Genomic DNA, 6,423 nt, shown 5'->3' with positions numbered 1-6,423 from the left:
CCCCGGGTATTTCCGTTCAATCTCATCCCCAAGATATCTCCAGACTTTTTCAGCAACGATTCCACAATATTCTTCCTACAGAACCCCTCAGGCAGCTTATGGATTTGAAGCCAGATTGGCATGAATAACATGGGGACCTCTTCTGCTTTAGTAAATCCATCATACGGGCACATGAGAACTACCCAGTTTCTCAAAAGCCACGGACCAAGTTCCACCATATGGTTCCAGTCTCCAAGGCACTCCGCCTGAACGACGAACAAGTTTGGTCCGACGGGCCTGAACCTCACCTGCTTCGCCGGATTCCAGGCTGCACGCATCTCTCTGTAAAACGCCGTCGATCTGAAGGTTTTACCCGTGTGAACCCTAGCAAGGGCTAACCTGCGAACTCCTTCATTGATAACAGGATCATCCTCCTCGATCACCTGATCATCAAACTCTTCGTCCTCTAAGTTGAGCTGCTCCATGAAATCACCAAGATCCGATTTGCCGGCGGTGGCGCTGCCTCCTCCGCTGGTCCCGGACATAGCATCCGCCATCAGAACCGTCGCCAGATGCCGAGAGGATGAACACGATCCACTGGGGCACGATCCGTAGGCCCCGATCTCTCGAACCCTAGTCGGGGAAGGGGCTTTGGTCGGACGGGGGACTCTCAGGCGATGGGATCGCCAGAGAGGATAGAAACCCTAGCCTTAGCGTAGGGGAAAAAACTGCCGATAGTAGTTTTTTCTAAGCACCTTGACCATTTGATTATTGTATTGAATTTTACCCTTCTCAAAAATTTTAATTCCAAAGGTTTTGTTTTAATTTTTCAATCATATTATTTAGTTTAAACTTTTGAACCAAATTGTTTGGTTTTCAACTTTTTTATTAAATTTCTTATATTGATTTCCTCATTCGTAAGTTTTAAATTTTTCAATAAGGGGCGCTTTATTACTTAAAAGGCTTAAGTATTACACCCGGCGTCTGCATAATTAAGATGCACACATCTAACTGATGTTCACTCTCAAAACAGCACAAAAAAAGGGGTGACCTTGTATTTAAGTTCTAAATTACTTGGAAAAATATATGTGGGAGCAGTCTCACCATGCTTTGTGGTGACCTTGTATTTTTTTTTCTGAAAAGGGTAGGTGAGCTTTGCAGAGCTCGATTTCATGATTTCGGCTGAACTATTAAAGCTCGATTTCATGATTTTTTAGTTCTCATCCTGAAATATTAAAAAAAAGGATAACCAAGTCTCAGTCGATGCTATATTTTTAAAATCTTACTTTAAGGTCCGTGCAAATTTCTTTTGTTAGTTTTTTATTTTCTTTCTTGCATTTTATATCATTTGGCTTAGACTTGGTTAAGTCTCAGTTGACTAAGACCTAGACACACCCAAAAAAATTATCCCCTCTGTTTCTAAGTATAAATCCTTTTAGAGATTTCAATACGAACTACATACAGATTCTAAAAAACTACATACAGCCCAGTCAAAAAAAAAAACTACATACAAATGTATATAGACATAATATGGATTCACTCATTTTGCTCGGTATGTAGTCTATATTGGAGTCTCTACTATTTAGGAACCAAGGGAGTATATGATTACATGAGAAAGCGGCCAAGCTTTCCGCCCGTAATTTACATCTCCTACGTCTGAGACTCTGAGGCTGGAAGACAATATTCTGTGAGAACATCACGAAATGTCCGTAACGGAATTCCCGATGAACCCAAGAAGCAAGCCCATGCATGCCATTGGCATGGCCTCTTCGTCTCCGATTGGAGCATGCAGTTGCGCACGAATCAATACGCGTTTGTGTCGTCGTGCCCCCATATCGCAGTTCATAATTCTCATAGTGCAGGTGTGGATGACCGCCATGTCGGACGAGCAATGGAGCCTCGTTGGACCGATCACGGCCACGGCGGCGGCGAGGTGGAAGGAGCTCCACGGCGAGCGGTCGTGGGAGGGGCTGCTGCGGCCGCTGGACCTGGAGCTCCGGCGCACGGTGATCTGGTACGGCGAGATGGCGCAGGCCACGTACGACGCGTTCAACTACGAGAAGCACTCGCCGCACGCCGGCCACTCGCGCTTCGGCAGCAAGCGCTTCTTCGAGCACGTGATGCTGCCGGGCCACGCCGCCGCGTACCGGATCACCAGGTTCCTGTATGCCAAGGAGTCCAACTGGATCGGGTACGTCGCGGTGGCCACGGACGCGGGGAAGGCCACGCTCGGGCGCCGGGACGTGGTCGTCGTGTGGCGCGGCACCATCCAGGCGCTGGAGTGGATCAAAGACCTCGAGTTCGCCATGGTGCATCCCAAGGGCATCCTCGGCGAAGTCACCGGCGCCGAGGCCATGGTGGACCGCGGCTGGTTCTCCATCTACACCTCCACCGACCAGGCCTCCACCCACAACAAGGTCAGCGCGAGAAAGCAGGTAACTAAAATTGCGCTGCACTGCCTCGTCAAGTGCTACAAAACGTACATGGAGAACGTGCACACTGTTCAGCTGGCTCTTCTCTCTCTCCGTCCAGGTGTTGGCTGAGGTGAGGAAGCTGGTGGACACGTACAAGGACGAGGAGGTGAGCATCACAGTGACGGGGGGGCGGCGCTGGCCACGCTGAGCGCGTTCGACATCGCCGAGAATGGCTACAACTGCACGCCCGCGGCGGCGTTCCCGGTCACGGCGTTCGCGTTCGCCTGCCCGCGCGTGGGCGGCGCCGGCTTCAAGAGGCGGTTCAACACCGCGACGGCCGCTGGCCTCCGTGTCCTGCGCGTTTGCAACGCCCGGGACATCGTGCCCAGGTACCCGGGGCTGCCGTACCACGACGTGGGCGTCGAGCTGGCCATCGACACCAGCGCGTCGCCGTACCTGAAGGCGCCCGGCGACGAGAATGTGTGGCACAACCTGGAGTGCTACCTGCACGGGGTGGCGGGCGCGCCGACGGCCTCCGGACAGGGGTTCGAGGATGTGGTGGAGCGGGACGTGGCGCTGGTGAACAAGATGTACGACGCGCTGAAGGAGGAGCACGGGGTGCCGGCAGCGTGGTGGGTGCCATGGAACAGGGGCATGGTGAAGGGGGACGACGGGCGCTGGAGGCTGGTTGACTGAGAGAACGAGGACGCCGCCGTGCCGCCGGTGAACAAGTGAAGCCGACGTCTCCATCAGTCCATCTCACGTACGTTCGTGTCATGCATGCATGCACAAATAATTCGTTCACGTTCAGGGTCTATGATCTGGACTAGTATTTCACGTTGTTGTGTTTGAAATATCCCAATGATTAGTAAACTGCAGTACTACATCTACATTCTACCTTTCAATTGCGGGATTATAGCCCAAATGATGTTTCCACGAGCACATATGATGCTAATCATTCATAAATACAAGCCTATTTGCATGAAAGCCTCTCCATTCTCCAAATACTCCCTCGGTCACATAATATAAGATGTTAGTGTTTCAACCTGTCATGGGATGGAGGGAGTACTCTTTAACATGATCTCAACATCATGACAATTAAAGCTTCACCTTATACCACAAGTTCATTTCTACCTTCATCAGGGGGTAGGAACATTATCGATGGAGTGTCTATACATGAGATTTTACATGAAAAAAGAAATCAAGTTTGGAATACTTCTTTCTTGTGAGAAATCAAGTTTGGAATACTTCTTTTTTGCGAGAAATCAAGGTTTGAATACATTCAAAAAAAGTTTGGAATTATAATATTTCTCACTGCTCTCTGAATTATTTGGGATAGTTCCATACCATGGTCGTTATTCACATCTATATAACTTAAGTTTTGTGCATCCGTATATTGCCGATCAAATTTTTTGTAACTCTTGCATGCCTAAAATCGCCTGATATACTAAACTTAAAATCGCTATCAGACGAATATGTAATTCAAGAAGAAAATCTTTCGGCGAATGAATACATGTATACATTTTGCAATAATAAATTGTTAACAAAAAAATAGAATTTTTCTTCTAATATGAACACCGCATTGGGTATATGAATAGCTAAAGTTAAAAGTTAGGTTTCTAAATGAACTCCATTTGAAAGCCTTGATAACTAAGTCCAGAATAAACTATATCTTTTTATTTTCTTATTAGTTGTACAAAGAATATGACTCTTTATACTTATGAAATATTGCATAAGAACTAAACTTGGTATTCTATTTCATATCTTAAGTGAAATAATTAATTACTCCCTCCGTCCCATAATGTAAGACATTTTTTGATACTAGTGTAGTGCCAAAAAACATCTTACATTATGGGACGGAGGGAGTAGCATATATAAAAATATATTACACATATATAATATGGTGATGAAATAATTCATACTATTATATACACAAAATTCGAAATGAGAAATACATGGAAATTATCAATATTTGTTTTCGTATATAATGTATGAAATCCATCTATAACCATAATATTGAAAACTATTATGCAATTTTTTGGATTTCCTTTCTTTGACAAAGAATATTAGCGAGAGAAGCAAAACTGCGACGTTCTCAAAGGCATCGTCATGCATTTGGCTGGATCTACTCATGATAAATCGTGTACCCCAAACTTGATGTGTGTCAACGTAAAAGCATTTTGATAGGACAACAAAGAGCGCACATTGTAAAAACTAGAGGTTTTGGTGTGAAGCATATGTCTCCTGGCAGGGACATGTGCGTGCTTATATACTCAACAAGGTACAAGATACGGCAGGTGGTTTTGGGCTTGGCCCCTCATCCAAGCTATACAGAATATCTACAAGAGATAGAGCTCGCCTCTAACCACCTGCCTTGGGTTACAAGATAACACACAGGCACACAATTACAATCGTGACATTGTCACGTTACAACTTAAGCCTATCGTCTAACATCCTCCCTCAATCTAAACACGTCAAGGTTAAGATTGTTCTTGAAGGCTTGAAGTTGTCGAGCTTGTAAAGGCTTTGTAAAGCCATCAGCAACTTGATCTCCAGTTGGTATAAACCTGATTTCCAAAAGCTTTCTTGCAACTCTTTCTCAAACAAAATGAAAATCAATTTCTATGTGTTTTGTTCTTGCATGAAACACAGAATTCGCAGAAAGATATGTTGCTCCAAGATTATCACACCATAGGCAAGAGACTTGTGGTCTTTCAACTCCCAGTTCATCAAGCAGAGTTTCTACCCACATTACCTCAGCAGTTGCATTTGCAGGTGACTTGTATTCTGCCTCTGTGCTGGATCTGAAACTAGTTGCTTGTTTCTTGGCATTCCATGATATGAGATTAGAACCAAGGAAAACAGCAAACCCACCAGTAGATCTCATGTCATCAGGACATCCTGCCCAGTCTGCATCAGAAAAGGCACTTACTGCGGTTGATGATGACTTACATATTTTCAGTCCTATTCCAGCACTCCCTTGGATATAGCGCAATATTCTTTTAACAGCTGTCGAATGCATGGAAGTGGGAGCATGCAAAAATTGAAAAACCTTATTAACAGAGAAAGATATATCAGGTCTTGTCAATGTCAGATATTGAAGTGCACCAACAACACTTCTATATTTAGTTCCTTCTTCTGGACTCAACAGCTCCCCTTCATGCAAGGATAGCTTTTCTGTAGTAGACAAAGGAGTACTACAAGGTTTACACCCCTTCATGCCCACACGTCTAAGAATATCATTAGCATATTTCTCTTGAGTCAACAAAATCCCATTAGGTATCTTTTTCACCTCAATGCCTAAGAAATAATGTAACTCTCCCAAGTCCTTAAGTGCAAAGTCATTTTTCAAATTCTTGAGTAAAGCTGAGGTAGCCTCTGGTGAGGAGCTAGCAACAATTATGTCATCTACATAAATGAGCATATAGATAATCACCTTCCCTTTCTGAAAGAAGAACAAGGAGGTGTCACCTTTGGAGGGCCGAAAACCAAGTTGCTGTAACTTTGTGCTCAACCTGGAGTACCAAGTTCTGGGTGCCTGTTTCAGACCATACAAAGCTTTGTCCAACTTACAAACATACTGAGGTTTAGTCTCATCAACAAAACCAGGTGGTTGCTTCATGTAAACCTCCTCCTCGAGAACGCCATGTAAGAATGCATTCTGAACATCCAGTTGGCGAAGACTCCATCCCCTGGTGACAGCAATAGACAAAACAAGTCTAATGGTGGCAGCTTTAACAACTGGACTAAACGTGTCCTCATAATCAATGCCATAGCGTTGCTTGAAACCTTTTGCAACTAGCCTAGCTTTGTATCTATCTAAAGTGCCATCAGAGTGTCTTTTAATTTTGTACACCCACTTACAATCTATAATATTCCTCCCTGACTTTGGAGAAACTAAATGCCAAGTTCTATTTTTCATGAGAGCATTATACTCTGTTTCCATAGCACGCTGCCAGTTTTTATCTCCTAGAGCTTCTGCCACACTTCTAGGTTCTTGAGCAACAACAAGATTTGCAAATTTAAATTT

The 6,423-nt window shown here is 44.6% G+C and overlaps 1 pseudogene; it reads left to right on the top strand.

Moving 5' to 3' along the window:
• The first annotated feature begins 1,648 nt into the window (after positions 1-1,648).
• On the top strand, positions 1,649-3,128 carry LOC123177180 (phospholipase A1-II 6-like; annotated as a pseudogene).
• The last annotated feature ends 3,295 nt before the right edge of the window (positions 3,129-6,423 follow it).

Source organism: Triticum aestivum, chromosome 1D (genome assembly GCF_018294505.1).
Source record: "Triticum aestivum cultivar Chinese Spring chromosome 1D, IWGSC CS RefSeq v2.1, whole genome shotgun sequence".
In the NCBI taxonomy this organism is placed as follows: Eukaryota; Viridiplantae; Streptophyta; class Magnoliopsida; order Poales; family Poaceae; genus Triticum; species Triticum aestivum.
The sequence above is the reverse complement of the archived record's forward strand: the minus strand, read 5'-3'. Positions and strand labels throughout refer to the sequence as shown.